Below are 16,327 nucleotides of genomic sequence, written 5' to 3' on the forward strand. Positions count from 1 at the left end.
GGTGTGATCATGCCGCCTGCTTCCCCTCTACCTCTCAAATATGCTTTATGGTCCTGGGATAGACCATCCTATTCAGTCTCCCCACCCTGCAAAACTTCTGAGTCCCAGTGAGGCTATTTCCACATATGCATTTGGTGGAGACTCAAACAAATGCATCTGAGGAAGTACGCATAAGTCTACGAAAGCTCATGCTGCCAACTTAGTCTCAAAGGTGCTACAAAGCCTCTTTACATACTGATTTTACAGACTCACAGCTATATCTTTGAGATCATTAACTGGTCAAGTTTAGCCTCTCAAAGGTGCTATAAGATCTCTTTATATACAGCTAATAATCAGTGGAACTCTGGATAAGTCCCCCACACAAAAATCACCATCATCCCCCACCACAGAAAACAAGGTCCAAAGTGTCCCCAGCAGCATGAGTAGGGCCTTCCAATTTTTGTTAGTTCAGAAATCAGTAGTAAAGAGAGCCAGCATGACACAGTGGTTTGAGTGTTGACTCTGGAGACAAGGATTTGATTCCCCACTGATCCATGAAACCCATTGGGTAACCTTAGGGAAGTCACATGTTCTCAGCCTCTGGGGAAAGCAATGACAAACCTTAGCTGAACAAATCTTTCCAAGAAAACCCCACGGATGGCCTTAGGGTTGCCATAATCCAGGAACAACTTGAAGGGCACACAGCAACAAAGTAAAAACTCAGAACATCTTTATTCAATAATCAGAGATGTTATATTGTCAGAACCAAACAAGCAAAGTATAATCAAAACACACAAGGTTTCATATCTTTGGTGGGCTACCTCCTGAACATTCTCCCTCGGATTGTGGTGGAGTCTCCTCCTTTGGAGGCTTCTAAACAGAGGTTGGATGGCCATCTGTCAAGAGTGCTTTGATTGTGTGTTCCTGCATGTCAGGAGGTTGGACTGGATGCCTCTTGGGATTTCGTCCAACTCTATGATTCTATGATTTGTTACAAAAGCAAAACAACTATTTTCTGTTTTCATAACACCCCCTTCTTTATTTCCTCTGCCTGCGTTCCCAGGAAAATGACCTTGGGTAGTTTCCAGCCAAGCTCAACTCCCTTCCTGCTGTTAGTTCACTACAAAGGAATGTGATCAACACTCTCTTATCAACCAACACCCCACTGCATGTCCCATCATTTTCCCCACAGTATTTTATAATACATTTACCCCATTTCACATCTAGCAATGCAACTATTTCATTCTAACATTTCAAGGTGTGGCAAGCAAGATGTGTGATGCTGCTCCTGACAGAGCCAGATATCACTTGAGACAAACCCATGGTTGTCATGAAGGCCATAAAGCCTTGAGCCATTCCTACAGGGCAATCTCGGCATGATGTTGAAGGGTCATTCAGACATTGTTTGTTTGTTTGTTTTTTGGGGGGTTGCACAACAATGCAAATCATCTCACTCACACATTCCAGGTTTGTTATTAACATTATGAAACTGCATCGATGTGCATCTCTGTGAGTTCGGTTGCTCACACATGCAAGCTTTTTCATAAAGATGCAGTCAGCAATGCAAATGCATTCAGAACCCCTTTTTTGGTATATGTACAATATTTTATTTATTTGGGTTTATTCACATTGCTGATGATGTGGATCTTTTTAAAAACTTCTGTGAAAATCCTGTTATCAGTTATCCAAGATTAAGTGGGTTTTTTTGCCAGCCCCAAACTGAACGGGTGTATTCAGTATGCGTGTGAACAATAGAGATTTAATCAAGATTCATCCTGGATTATTTTCACAGTGTGAATAACCCCAAACTCTCCTGCAACTACAAGCTGCGGAGATTCCAACAGCAACCCAGAGACCATCCTGGCTAGCTCAGGAAAGCAGACTGTTGAGCAGCGGGGTGGGCGGTACACCAACAGAATCTCTATTCTGTCCCAGCTACCCACTTTAATAATAATAATAATAATTAATAAAATATTTATTTGTGTTTCCCCGCCTCTCCCAATTGGATCGAAGCAGGGTTACAGACTAAAAAATCACCGTATATATAATTAAAATTCTCTAACCAATATGATGATTAGATCCAGCATATTAACTAATGGTTAAAGATAACCACACAATACAGAATACAATACAATCGGCAAATCAGCTGCATCTCATTCAGGGCCATGTCAGTCATTATCTTATACAAAACACAACCACCAAAGGGTTCTGGTAAAAACTAAAAAAGAATAGCAACACCCTGGAGCAGAAAAACAATGTAATGTCTAAAAGAGTAAAAATACCCCACTGGAAGATTTAAAATGCTACGGGTGAATAAAATATCCAAAATACTTGGCAATTATATGCAAAGTTATTTATAAAACAAAAGGCCAGACTCGTTTCGACCTACGTCTTCCTCAAGTGGCCTGTAAAAATATAAAAAGTATAATAGCACCTTAGCAAACAATGTGACTTTGCTGAATTCAAAAGCTGCAATGAGCTTGAACTGCTCTCAGAGTGTCTTATATAACCAGCTGTGCTGGTAAGGAGCTTAATCCTGCTAAAACCCAAGGACAAATCCTAGGGGAAAGCACAGGGTGTGGAGTAACAATAAAAATCTGAAAATCACCAACACACATGAGGTCAACGTGGATTAGAATACCCACCACTGGATTCATTTGAGTTCCCGTATTTATGGTTGTATATCGGATATCCCATCTGAATACTAAATTATAAAGGAAATACTTCCCCTGTACCATCAACCCTTACAAATCCAATATAGGGAACCATCATGTCTTATAACATATCTGGATATGCTTGACGGAATAGTTCGGTTTTCACTGCTTTCCTGAATATCTCTAATGAGGGCAACAATGTCCTCAGGAAGGCTGTTCCACAATCTTCGAGTCCTTATTGAAAAGGCTCTTTGTGAAGTGAAAACATATTTGGGATTCGTAGTTTCTAATAAATTCTTGCCCGATGTTCTAAGGGTGCGGGGCGGATTGTATGGGGAGAGGCGGTCTCGCAAGTAACTCGGACCCGAGCCATATAGGGCTTTATAGGTCATAACCAACACCTTGTATTGTGCCCAGAAGCTAATAGGGAGCCAGTGAAGATCTTTCAAAATAGGTGTTATATGGTCAAACCTTGAAGAACTGGTGACTAGTCTGGCTGCCATATTTTGTACTAGTTGAAGCTTCCGAACTTGATAGCCCCAAGTAGAGCGCATTACAGAAGTCTAGACGAGAGGTTACCAGAGCATGTACCACTGTTTCAAGGTCCCTTCAGTCCAGGTAGGGTCGCAGTCAGTGTATCAACCCAAGTTGATAACAAGCACTTCTGGCCGTCGCATCCACTTGAGGTGTCAACTGCAGAGACGAATCCAGAAGTACTCCTAGACTGCGAACTTCATCCTTCAGGGGAAGTGTAACCCCATCAAGGACGGGTTGACAAATTTCCTTCCTAGAACCTTGGGGGCCTATCACTAGTACTTCTGTTTTCTCTGGATTCAGTCTGAGTTTGTTTTCCTTCATCCAGCCCATTACCACCTTCAAGCAGGAATTCAGAGGAGAGATGCTGTCATCGGTCAGAGACATAAAGAACCATATTTGAGTGTCATCAGCATACTAGTAACACCTCACCCCATATCTTCCTTGAGGGACACCGGATGACAGTTCCCTCTTAGAGGAGCAAGTGTCCCCCAGCTTCGCCATCTGGAATCTACCCGAGAGGTAGGAACGGAACCACTGGAGCGCAGTGCCTCCGATTCCTAACTCTCTCAGGCGTTCCAGAAGGATACCGTGGTCGACGGTATCGAAAGCCACTGAGATGTCCAAGAGCACCAACAAGGTCACACTTCCCCTGTCAGCACTCAGATGAAGATCATCGACCCTCATAGACCCCAGTGAATGATGTAATCACTTCATGTCTGGCTACAGGGACATAGCCAGATGCTTTTGCAATCCTCACCAATCCTGCTGTCCTCCAAGCATGAAAGGCAATGGAGAATGGCTTCAACGGTTTTACGGTAGGTAAAGGATGGTAAATGGCTTACCACAGCATATAGAACTACTACGTTATGCTGATCCATGCAAGTTGCAGGCATACTATGGTACAGGGACTAAAGAGTCCCCCTTGCAAATGTTCCAGATCTCTTCCCTGAATTTTTAACTTTTACTCTGTTTTTAAATCTCTAGGTTCTTTAAATTTGGGAATTATAAAGAAAATTGCACAGACAGTTCAATTACCCAGCTGCCAAAGAATGTGCAGGACTCAGTACAACCAACAACCATCTTTCAGGCTTAGTTTTTTTAGAATGTTATTGCAATTTCATTTCATTATATTGAAAAATTCAATTAAATAAGACATATCAGATTTCTTGTCTCCAGGTTTTGCTGTTTCACATTGATTTATAATGTCTGCTGCCAGAGCAAATGGAGACCCCGGCAAGAGTGTTTTTGGCTCAGGGCCTCTCACAGCTGCCGTCTTGGGTTTCCAGAGATCCAGTCGCCCAGGTCAGCACAATTGGTAAACGATACCGAGAGCTTTGTGTTTTTTGCACAGGTCTGGGGTTGTCTTTTACCAATAGCAAGTACATTTCTATACTGCTTACTGATGTACTAAGTGGTTTACAAAGTGTAGGCTAAGCAACAAGCTGGGCACTCATTTTAGCGACTTGGGAAGGGTGCCAGGTTGCATCGACGCAGTGCCTCTGACTGGTATTGAACTCACAACCTTGTGGTTTGTGAGTGAGTGGCTGTAGTCCAGGCATTTAACCACTGGACAACTAGGGCTCCATTTTAGACTGTAAACTCCTTGGGGCAGGGGCTCAACCTTGTTCTGCTATACTTAGAAAATTGAACAGTGTCCCCCCCCCCAAAAAAAATCACACTTACACAAACACATACACATGATCCCCAGAGTATTCTGGCCCCAAAGCTGCCTTGAATTCCCCCCATTATCTCTGTACTGCATTGCAATCCCACTGTTCTGCCCAATGCCACTGCTGCTGGTGCAAATCGAGGTCAAAAACAAGTTGCCCAGTATCGATTGCATGGCAGGCATTTCATTGTGACTTCAGAGTGAGCAACTTGCACCAGCAGTGTTGGCGCTGCTTGGGAAAGCAGGAAACTGTATAAAGAATCGCCTGGTGTCATTCTGGAGTTAGTTTGTAAATGCAGTGTGCAGAACGGATGATCTGAACTTGATGCAAAACTGCACTCACATCATGAAGACAATCCAGTTGAATTGGGGCTTTGGCCCTACATCATGATGTCAGGTCATGGCGAGGGTGTGGGAAAGCTGGTTTAAATAGTCCTGGTAGACAAGCCCAATGGCCAGAATTCTCTTAGTAGGTTTACTGTTGTTGATTTCAGAGATATAACCGTGTAAGTATGTAGAATCAGTATGTAGAGAGATTTTATAGCACCTTTGAGATTAACTGAAATAAGTTGGCAGCATGAGCTTTCATAGACTTGAGTCTACTTCCTCAGATGAATTTAGTGGAATGGAAACCAGCTACAAACATACATATGCCATTCATATGTGAGGATGTCAATTCAAATTCAAAATCCTTTGTGCATCGAATTGAAGTAGCAAGTCCAGTTTTAATAATAATAATAATAATAATAATAATAATAATAATAATAATAATAATAATAGGATTTATTTATATGCTGCCCAATCACTGGGAATCCGGGCGGCTTACAACAAAGGGGATAATAGACGGTTAACAATGGTCAGTAGTAAACAAAGACATTGTGAACTGGCCAATGTGCATGGAAATAAAGAGGCGAGACCAGTTTGTCATTGGAAACTAGCTTGTAGGTAAAGAGAATAGATGAGTATAGGATGCCCCACTGAGAATGGGGTCAGACAGTGTTGAAATGTGTGTAGTTAGTCAGGAAGCCATTATCCCTGTTCAATCCATTGCTGAGGGATTGTAATTTATGGATGAATTCCAATTCTGCTATTTCTCTTTCCAAGCTATCTTTGTAGTTCTTTTGTTCAAGGACAGCTGTTCTGAGGTCTGAGATGGAATGCCCAGGAAGATTGAAATGTTCTGCTACCAGTTTTTGTGTATTCCCATTCCTAATGTCTGATTTATGTCCATTTATTCTCTGGCACAGGGACAGGCCTGTTTGCCTGATGTAGAGTGATGATGGGCACTGATGACATAGTATGGCATAAGTCACATTGGAGTATGAGCACATGAAGGTTCCTCTAATATTGTGGGTGATGCCATTATGTCTTGTGATGACATTTCCTGGATAAATGTGCGGGCAGAGTTGGCATCTTGGTTTGTGGCAAGGCTTTTTTAATTGTAAAGTCTGCATGGGTATACAATGCATGTGGATACATATTGCATAATAAGTGGCCTTGTGCATGATGTGCACTGTACATGGATGCATCTGTCTACTTGGTTATGTGCTCAGTTGCAAAATAGTCTTGATTCAGTTGCACAATTGCCCAATCCATATGCAATTCTGCTGTCAGAGTTTTACCTCATGCAACCCTGAGGTACACTTGGCTGTGGCCCATCAAGCCAAACATGTCCACTGGCCATGAAGGTCAACACACCATTTGCTGTTTCTTTTGTGCAGAAAAGGTTTGCCAAGTACGTGGGAAGTTATACCTCCTAGTTGGTGGTCTTTGCTTGACTTGATGGAATATAAGCTATGCAGGCCTGGACTAGCCTAATGGATGCGCACATAGTGGACTGCCAGCAATCTCGGTGGAGACATTTGGTTTTCCTATCTCTCTATTTCCCATCTTGATTTATATTGAAAAGGGGGATGCTGACTCTCACATGGTGGCTGTCTAGGCAGCCGCTGAGCCAAAGAAAGGAAATGCTTTCAGCAACAAAACAACTCAGCATGCTGCTGGTGTGTATGTACCTTTCACTGATGAGTGAAGAGTGGTCTGTTTTCATGAAATGCCCTGGGAGGGACTGAAGCAAAGCTAATCAATTCATTTCACTTGGCTTGCATGCCTTCAATACCAATTTGACCACTTCCTTACCTTTACCACCAAATGTCTTAGCAAATTGGGGTGGGGGGGGGATGAGAACAGATTCAAATATTTGCTATCCATGGTAGATGTTTTTCTTGACTCCTGGATCAGTTTATATTTCATTTCATTTCACTTCTCCATACCTTACACTGTATATTTTTCCCAGCTCAAGATCAAAGGCAAGTTACACAGGGTTCCCATATTCTGAAAAGCAAAAGAGAACATTGATCAAAAAAGTACTTCAAACCACTGGTCACTATGGTGACTCTTACTTTAAATATCCTTAACATATAACCTGCAATAATTGCATCTGGAAATATTCCTAACTATCATTAACAACAATTTTAACTGATTGCTGAACGATATTTAATAATGCCAACAACTTATCTGGTGACCGTTATAGTCTCAACGTCAAACTAAGGGGCCATTCAGACTACCTTTTACTCCGAATCCCAAACCGGATTAAAAGTGGGAAGTTCCTACTGGTGCCGGTGTTTGCACACCAGGATCAGGGGTTTGCACACTTGATCCAGGCAAATCCCCCTCAGCGTGGGGTTTCTGAAAGCGGGGTATTCCCCGTTTCTTTTCAGAAAACCCAGTGCAAGTGAATGTGAACTTGGCCCCGATCATAATCGGGTCAAGTTCAGGGGAGGGATCAAGGTCAGAGGGTGGGCAGTGGGTGGAACATGCCTTCCTTCTCACACCAGTCGCTTCCCAAGCGACATTTATTATTATTATTATTATTATTATTATTATTATTATTATTATTATTACAGATTATGCGAATGCTTTGAATTGGAAGGGAAGGGAAGAGCAGAGGCTTGTATTCAGAGGGAAGGCAAGGGCTTTGGAGGTGACATTGGGCTAGAAGGAAAGGGAAGGGAAGAGGCTCCAAAGAGGAGGTAATCCTGGGCTGGAAGCGAAGGGGAAGCAACAGGCTGGTATTCGCAGGTAAGGCTGTGGAAACCTAAGAGGTGACCTTGGGGGAGTCACGCTCTCTCAGCCTCAGGGTAAAGGCAATGGCAAATCTCCTTGGAACCAGTCTTGCCAAGAAAATTGCCAGGATGGGCTCGCTTTAGGGGTGCCATAATCTGTAATGACCCAAATGCACACAACATACACACACACACACACACACACACACACACACACACACACACCTGGAGCTTTTTAAATTTGACAAGTTGACAGAATATGCGAACACTGCCGCCAGTTTTTTTTTAAAAGGAGGGGGGAAGCACCCATTCCATTGGCCGATGGTTGTAGGACACGTCACCTTTGACAAGCGGAAGTGAATTTGATTGACAACAAGGAGGCTCCATTTTAAAGCGCTACTCTGCAAATGTGAACTTCAGCAGGGCAAATTGCATCAGGGAGTTTCGCTCAAGGTAAAGGAAAGTGGGAACTTCTTTCCGGGAAGATTCGGTACCGGCTTAGCGAATCCAGACTGGATCTACCCAGTGTAAATGAGCTAGTGGGAATGGGGCCTAATTGTAAAGTGACGTATGCTCATGAATAAGACATTATGGCTGCATCTGCACTGCAGAAATAATGCCATTTGACACTGCTTTAACTGCCATGGCTCAATGCTATGGAATCCAGGGATTTGTAGTTTATTGAGGAACCATAGTGCTCTGACATAGAAGGCTAAATATCTCACAAAACCACAAATCCTAGATGTTGTTGCTGTTGTTGTTGTGTGCCTTCAACTTGTTTCTGACATGGTGACCCTCATTGGGTTTTCTTGGCAAGATTTGTTCAGCAGAATTTTGTCATTGCCTTCCCTTGAGGCTGAGAGCATGTGACTTGCCCAAGGTAACACATGGGATTTCATGGCCAAGCGGGGAACCAAACCCTGGGCTCCAGAGTCATAGTCCAATGCTCAAACTACTAAGTGAGGCTGGCTTTTTCAAACTACTGTACATTATTTCTGCAGTACAGAGGCAACTTATGAAACCCATTAGTATATGACACTCCTGTAGCAGTACAAATAAAATTAATCTTAGAGTCACTGTCTTTTAGGTGCTACAGGGACCATACAGCCCCCTTGTTGCAATAGGCTCCATTGGCTGTCAGTCTGTTACTGGACACAATTCAAAGTGCTGGTTTTGACCTATATGGCTTGGATCCAGGTTATTTGAAGGACCACATTGCCCTTTATGAGCTCACTAGAGTGTTGAGATTATCTGGGGAGGCCCTTCTCCCTGTCCCATCAGGCTCATTTGGTGGGAACAAGAGATAAGGCCTTCTCGGTGGCTGCTCCCAAAATTTGGAACTCCCTCCCTAGAGAGGCCACAATGTCTTCGTCCCTGCTCTCCTTTCTGCAGTGGATACACACATTTTTGTGTGGTCAGGCTTTTTCAAACTGACATGGGCTGGGTATGCAGTGCCACTGCACTTGTAGATGTGCACTGCAATTGTGCATTTTATATTTGATTGCATATTCATTTATAGTGTTGCAATTTACTAATGCACAATTGTCACATAATTCTATCAGTATAAAGTTGCACTCTGTTTCCTTATGTAGGATCTCTGCCATAATGTATAAAGAAGAAAAGAAGAAGAAAGTCAAACTTGGACATGTTACTTAAAAAAAATATTATCACCTCAAATCCTTCCCTTTGCATTAGCTAGTTTGGACAACAGTTTCTCTTGGAGTTGTTATCTGAGAGAGAGATGAAAAACAATATCTTCCAAGCTCTGGGAGAATATAATTAATTGTCCATGCTTCGTGGGAATGGCACTTGGGCCTATTGTCACACTGCGATCACTGCTATATGGCCATTTTGTGCACGCTGATGCCAAGTCAAATCTCCTTCTTCTTGGAAGCCTTGATCCAATTTCCGATTGAGTATGTGAATGACATTGCTCTTGCATTTGCAGCAGAGGCAACCTGGCCTCCAAGCCAAGAAGTGGACCTTGTCCAATCAACATTTATTTGTTACTGCCAAGCAAGGGCTTTTCGTTTTCCCCTTTTCTTCTTCTCCTCTCTCTCTCTCTCTCTCTCTCTCTCTTGGGCTTGGGATTTGAAGAAGGTCATTGTTCTAAGCTTGTTCTGCCTCAGTGCTCTGCAGACTCTCATTAGTATTCCATGTACTCCATGCAGGCCAAATTTGCTCTTGCACTGAGATGGCTGCAGCTTGCAAATATAAGTTTGCACCACTGCTAAAATCCTCAATCGTTTCTATACATTGGGCGCATTCCCACTTACATTTAAACCGGTTTGGGATTCACCTTTGCTCTGTGTTGCTAAATCGATTCCAAAAGGTCTGTTGTTCCCACTGTAAAGGTGGATCTTTTCATTATCCCCTTGTAATTGCTTCCATTTTGGCACAATTGTCATTCCCACTAGTTTGCACCACTTCAAAATGGATATCAATCATCTGTGCATCAGCAGTGACGTGAGTGGCAGCCCGGGCAGCCCAGCTTGGGAACTATATATACAGTACACCCTTGGCTTACACAGGGGATCCGTTCCGGATCCCACCACGTAAGCCAAAAAACACATATGCTCAAGCCCCATTCACTTGAATGGGGCTTGTGCATGCGGTGGAGGCGCAGTGGCGCCATGGGTGCGCGCCACATTCATTTGAATGGGATGCGTGCCCTGCACATCCTGTGCACTCCCACGTGGCTCTACACAGGTTTGAGGGTATGCTCAAATCCGCTTATAGCGTGCCCGCGTATGACGCGGGGCACTGTGTGTGTGTATATGCACATAATAAATTGAAAGAAGATTCGATTCATTGGTTTTGCAACTACTTGCCTCACTATGAGCTGCCCATTGGATCGCCCGGGCAATTGCAAAACCAATGAATTGAATCTTGTATCAATTAATTTATTAAAAAAAGAAAAAAGAAAAACAACACGCGCTCATAGGTTACACCACAAGCACAAAAGCAGCGCTGAGAGAGGGAGGGGAATGGTGGGCCTACCAAAAATAAGAGGGATGGTAAACCCCCCTCTGCCATTAGTTCCTCCCCTCCAGAATGATGCAATTCAGATCTGTTGTTCCCACTTGTTGAACACGCTTTGGAAATGATTCTTTTCAAATGAATCACTAGAAAATTAGTGTCTGGAAAAACTGGGGATTTTTTGCATTTGCCTTGCTTTATTGTGACAGAAATCGATCAAAGTAGGATCAGAACTGGTTTCAGATGGAAAGATGGTCATATAACTCGATCAGCTATTCGCTTTAAATCATAATGGGAACGTGCCCATTGTCTATTTGTCTTTCACTGTAGAGAATTATATGTTGCGCTGATGAATGATTGTTGGTGATTATAAATGATCATGACGGATTTAAATATATTCAACCTAGGCAAACATCAACTAGGAAAGAGACTGCAGTTAAGAAATCAGAAGAAGATTAGGAATGGGAAGGTTTGCTATGAAAGAACTAGAAAAGAGTAAAGAACTAAAGAGTAAAGATATAAAACTGAGCACTGAAGTTAGAATTGTCCAGGCCACTCTATTCCCCATTACCATGTATGGATGCAAGAGCTGGACAGTAAAGAAAGCCAATGAGAAGAAAACCAACTCATTTGAGATGTGGTGCTGGAGAAGAGTGCTGAGCATGGTGTGCACTGTCAAAAAGAGAAACAAATGCTTCCTTGAACAGATGAAGACTGAAAGTACAACATACAAATACTAAGAATGGAAAATACTTGAAAATATTTGAATTTGGTTTTGTTTGTTTTTTTAATTTTCTTGAGTATCAGGAAATCTTGATGGAGAAAATCTTAGACTCACGAGAATCTTCACAGTTGAGAACTTATTCTGAAAAAAAAAACATATATAATTCTTTGTGGAGAAAACAACTATTTCCTCATAGGAAACAATGTATTATTTTTCTGCTCCAAAATGCTATTTCCTGCACACACACACACACACACACGCACGCACGCACACACACACACACACATACACACACACAAATATGTGCAATTGGGGTCCAGAATAAGTCCTGAAAAGTACACAGTTTTAGAAGTCTTTCTTATAGTGGGAAGAAAATTGCTAAAATGACTTGTTGCTTCCTCCAAGAATGAAATTAACAAAGAGTGATATCTCTAATAAGTACAGAAGATAAGCCAGTCATTGCAATTGGTATGGGAAAAGAATCTTATAAGTCCTTTGAGCAAAGAAGAGGAATTTAGCCACTAACTCTGTCATTCAACAAAGTCCTCAAGCATCCATAATATGAAGGTTAGTATATATTTCCTACAAGGATGGTGAGATTTTATTTTCTGTTTTCTTTCAGCGGGCAAGGGGGGAAATAAGGGATCTGCATGCAGTCCACATGCTTCATATAAATTGCACGTGGGCTTCTTCCCTTCTTCCTGTGCCGAAAAAACAACATTTACCTTAGAATGGCCCATCACGCTTCCAGAAACCCAGATTCAAACTCAGTTTCATCATTTCATGGGAAGGAGGACTATTTTAGGCTGAAATGTCTTTGTATGAAAACTAGAGGTGAACATCCAGTCACTTCCCATTTTTTAGAAAAGAGGCAGCTGTGCTGGCCAAGGTCTGGGTGGAAACAAGATTGGTGCAGCCCAATTCTGCCCTGCAGGGAAGGGATATTTTGTTCAATTACCTGTAAAACGGTCCTAAGGGAGCAAGTACAGGTATATCTTAGTTGATGAAGTAGATGTGTTCCTGGGCATTACTCCATTAATGGAAAATCCAGTACCAGAGACAGAAATAACCTGGAAAGAATAAAGACAGGTTCCTACAGCACAAAAAAGAAGAGGAATTTTTCAGCAAATGAACAATGAGCACCTTTCAAATGGAACAACTGAGTCAGTGAAGCTTTGGAAAAGTAAAGAAAAACATTGCACAGCTTCCAAAGACTTCTTCCAAAAGAGATCTGCAGATGATTTTTTCTTTCTTTCAACAATCTCACTTACAGTTTGCATTTTGGTGGCCAAATGTATAGATCTCTCTCCATTTTTTTTAACATTCTGGTGGTAGCAGTTAAGACAAACTATTCTGATTTCCCCCTTTCTCTCTCTTTTGTATTCACCCGTGTTCAGCAAGGGATTCTATTGTTGTGGTGGTGGTGTGCCTTCAAATTGTTACCGCCTTATGGTAACCCTAAGGCAAAACTATTGTGGGTTTTTCTTGGCGTGTTTCTTCAGAGGGGAATTGCCATTGCCTTCCCCTAAGGCTGAGAGAGGGTGACCTGCCCAAAGTCACCCCAGGGGTTTCTGTGACTGAGCAGCGATTTGAACTGCTCTCCAGGGTCATAGTGCAACACTCAAACCACTACACCACACTGGCTCCAGTAAGGGATTGTATATGTAGCTGCTATTTACCTTCCCGTCATGAGTAGACATACATGGCTATGGTAGAATCAGCTAGAGCAGAATTATACTTTTTTTCCAGCTCAAGCTTTATTACATTGTTTACTGCAGATGTGCTGTTGCAACTTTGCATCAGAGGTCTGTGTTTTTCCAGTTCTCCTTCAACATTTTCTCAGTGTCAATGCTGCTCAAAACCCTCTGGCCAGCCAGAGGACAAAAAGGAAAGGAGAGCTGGATGTGGACTTTGTAAAAAAGAGCTTCTTTGTCAGAGTTTCTATCAATTAAGGTATTGTAGTAGCAGCTTTGCAAAGTGGTATATCTGCAGTGAAAAAGCGAGTGAAACTTTGATCTCCAGAGTCATAGCCCAACACTCAAACCACTATGCCACAGTGCCAGTGGCTTTTTGCAGTTTAGATGAGTTTCTGTTGGGGGAATTGTTCGCACTTCTATCACCGCTGAAGACAGAACATGTTTAATCTGAACACCAGGCACAGATAGGAAATGTCTGAGCAAGAAAAGGCAGAAACCTTTCCATAAAAGTGAGGATGAGGAGGGGAGCAGTCTGAAATGGGTGCAGATTTCTAAAGAAAACAGCAGGGTTGTTTCTTAGGGAAACAGCTATTTAAATGGCATTTGCATTGTGCTAAATTCAAGCTCCGGTTAAGTATTTTTAAAATGGGGCACTGTGTTTTATGACATGACATCTCCCCATGATAATTCCACTGGCTGCTTGGTATGTGTCATTAGCTGTCAGTACTATATTTCCACAGCAGTAGGAGGGGAAATGACAACTGCTGATGCAGGTTGCATGCCAAGATGGGCAGAAATACATAAAATGGTTTCTTTCTGCAAAATGCATCTGGCATAAAATGGTCGAAATCTCTGGAGGGTTGGAATGGAAATTAAATAGGCATCTTGAGAAGGAAGCATTCACTGTTTTTCAGCAACATTTCCTAGACAGGCTTGTTGGTTCATTTAGGTATTCATTTATCAGCTTTCTTCCCTCCAGAGCTTCTATAGGGATGTTGATCAGATAAAAACAGAACATTGCTGCAGATGGGACAAATGTGTCAAGAGATTGTAGTACTGTTTGCTGCAGTTCTCAGTTATTTTAAAATATCCAAATAATATGTCAAGCTGCTTGTCCCAAACTATTTTCTATCCTTTCCTAGCACCAGCTGCAATGTTTATTCCCATCCTGGAGTGGGTTTCTTTCATTCCAAGAGATATTTCACATTTCACCCCTTTCTCTCTCTCTCTCTCTCTCTCTCTCTCTCTCTCTCTCTCTTAATTAAAAATAGTTATACAATGGGCCATTAGTATTTGCTGGGTTTTGGTTCCAGGACCTCCTATGGATACCAAAGTCCGATTAAATACAATGGACAGTAAAATGGTGCCTCTCATATAAAATGGCAAAATCAAGGTTTCCTTTGTAGGATTTATAGAATCATAGAGTTGGAAGAGACCACAAGGGCCATCCAGTCAAACCCCTGCCATGCAGGAACTCACAGTCAAAGCATCCCTGGCAGATGGCCATCCAGCCTCTGCTTAAAGACCTCCAAATATTTTTTAAAATAATTTTTTCAAGCCATCGATACTTGATTCCATGGATAAAGAATCCAAGCACATGGAGGACCAACTGTACTATTATCATGCCAGGTATCATCTGTCCTATCTTTATGCATTCCTTTTCCCCTTTTTAAATGTGATACCTTGGCATTTATCTCCACTGAAGTACATTTTGTTAGTTTTGGAAGCAGCTCTCCTATATGGTAAGGCCATTTTGAATTCCAATCCTGTTCTCTGGGGTATTAGCCTGCTGTTGCGTGCCTTCAAGTCATTTGTTATGTGTGATGACCCTAAGGGAACCCTATCATAGTGTTTACTCGGCAAGTTTTATGCAGAAGACATTTGACAGTACTTTCCTCTGAGGCTGAGAGAATGTGACTTCCCCTAGGCCACCCCTTGGGTTTCCATGGCTGAGTGGACCAGTCCAGTCCAGTGCTAGGACTAGAAGGAGGACCAGCATGTTGTAGTGTTGGACTGTGACTCTGAAGATCAGGCCATGGGAACCCGCTGGGGGATCTTGGGTGTGTCACAAATACTCAGCCTCAGAAAACCTCATGATAGATTCACCTTATGGTTGCCATAAGTTCGAAACAACTTGAAAGCCACAACAGCAACAAGAAGGGCCTTCCTGGTGGTTGCATCGAAACAATGAAATTCTTTGTCTCATATTCCTGGTCATCACCATATTCTCCATCATCATCTTCTATTTAACCCTACAATCATTCTTGCTGTTTGTTGCTATGTGCAATTAAAGTGAGAACAAAGGGGAGGAAGTGTGAGGAGAGGAAAAAACATTTTCAAAAATGCTGGAGAGAGAAAGAGAAGATTAACTGGGACTGTCCCTGCCAAATCAGGACAGTTGGAGGGATGCTATGTCCCCCCTCCCTTCATGCACCTCATGAACATTGATATTTCACGGAGCACACATCTTGCTTCACACACTGCTTCTCTGGGATATTAGTTTGAACTATAGAATAACATAAATGGGCCAGAAATCGGTGGTTCGTTTGAAATTATATAGGCTAGAAAATCAGAGGAGAGGTGGCTGGTTTTTTTTTAAGTGTCAGGTCCAACTAGAGACATCTCCAGTGCTTGAAAACCTTAACTTGTTTGGATTACAACTCCCAGAATCCCCCAACCATCAAATCATGAGCCAGAAAGTTTATTCTTCCAACCTCTGGAAGACCCGCTTTGAATTAGCAGTTCTAATATGACATAAGAACCACGCCAGGGTAAAGCAGCTGTTTAAATAGAGCCTGAGTTAAAACACTCCCTGAGCTTCAGTTAAGTGAAACCAAGTAAAGCAGCTGCCAAAAGGAACTGGACTTCTCAAGTTGGCTGGTGGCTGCCAAAGGAATATTATGGATAGTTGTTTTAATAGGCAATCTGAGTCCAATTTTTTTTCCTGCAGACCAACCGATCCCCCAGGAGTGGACAGGGAGAGACCTGTAATGCCAATTACTGGTTCGGAAAGCTGGCAAGGA

This window comes from Sceloporus undulatus, chromosome 1 (genome assembly GCF_019175285.1).
Source record: "Sceloporus undulatus isolate JIND9_A2432 ecotype Alabama chromosome 1, SceUnd_v1.1, whole genome shotgun sequence".
Lineage (NCBI taxonomy): Eukaryota > Metazoa > Chordata > Lepidosauria > Squamata > Phrynosomatidae > Sceloporus > Sceloporus undulatus.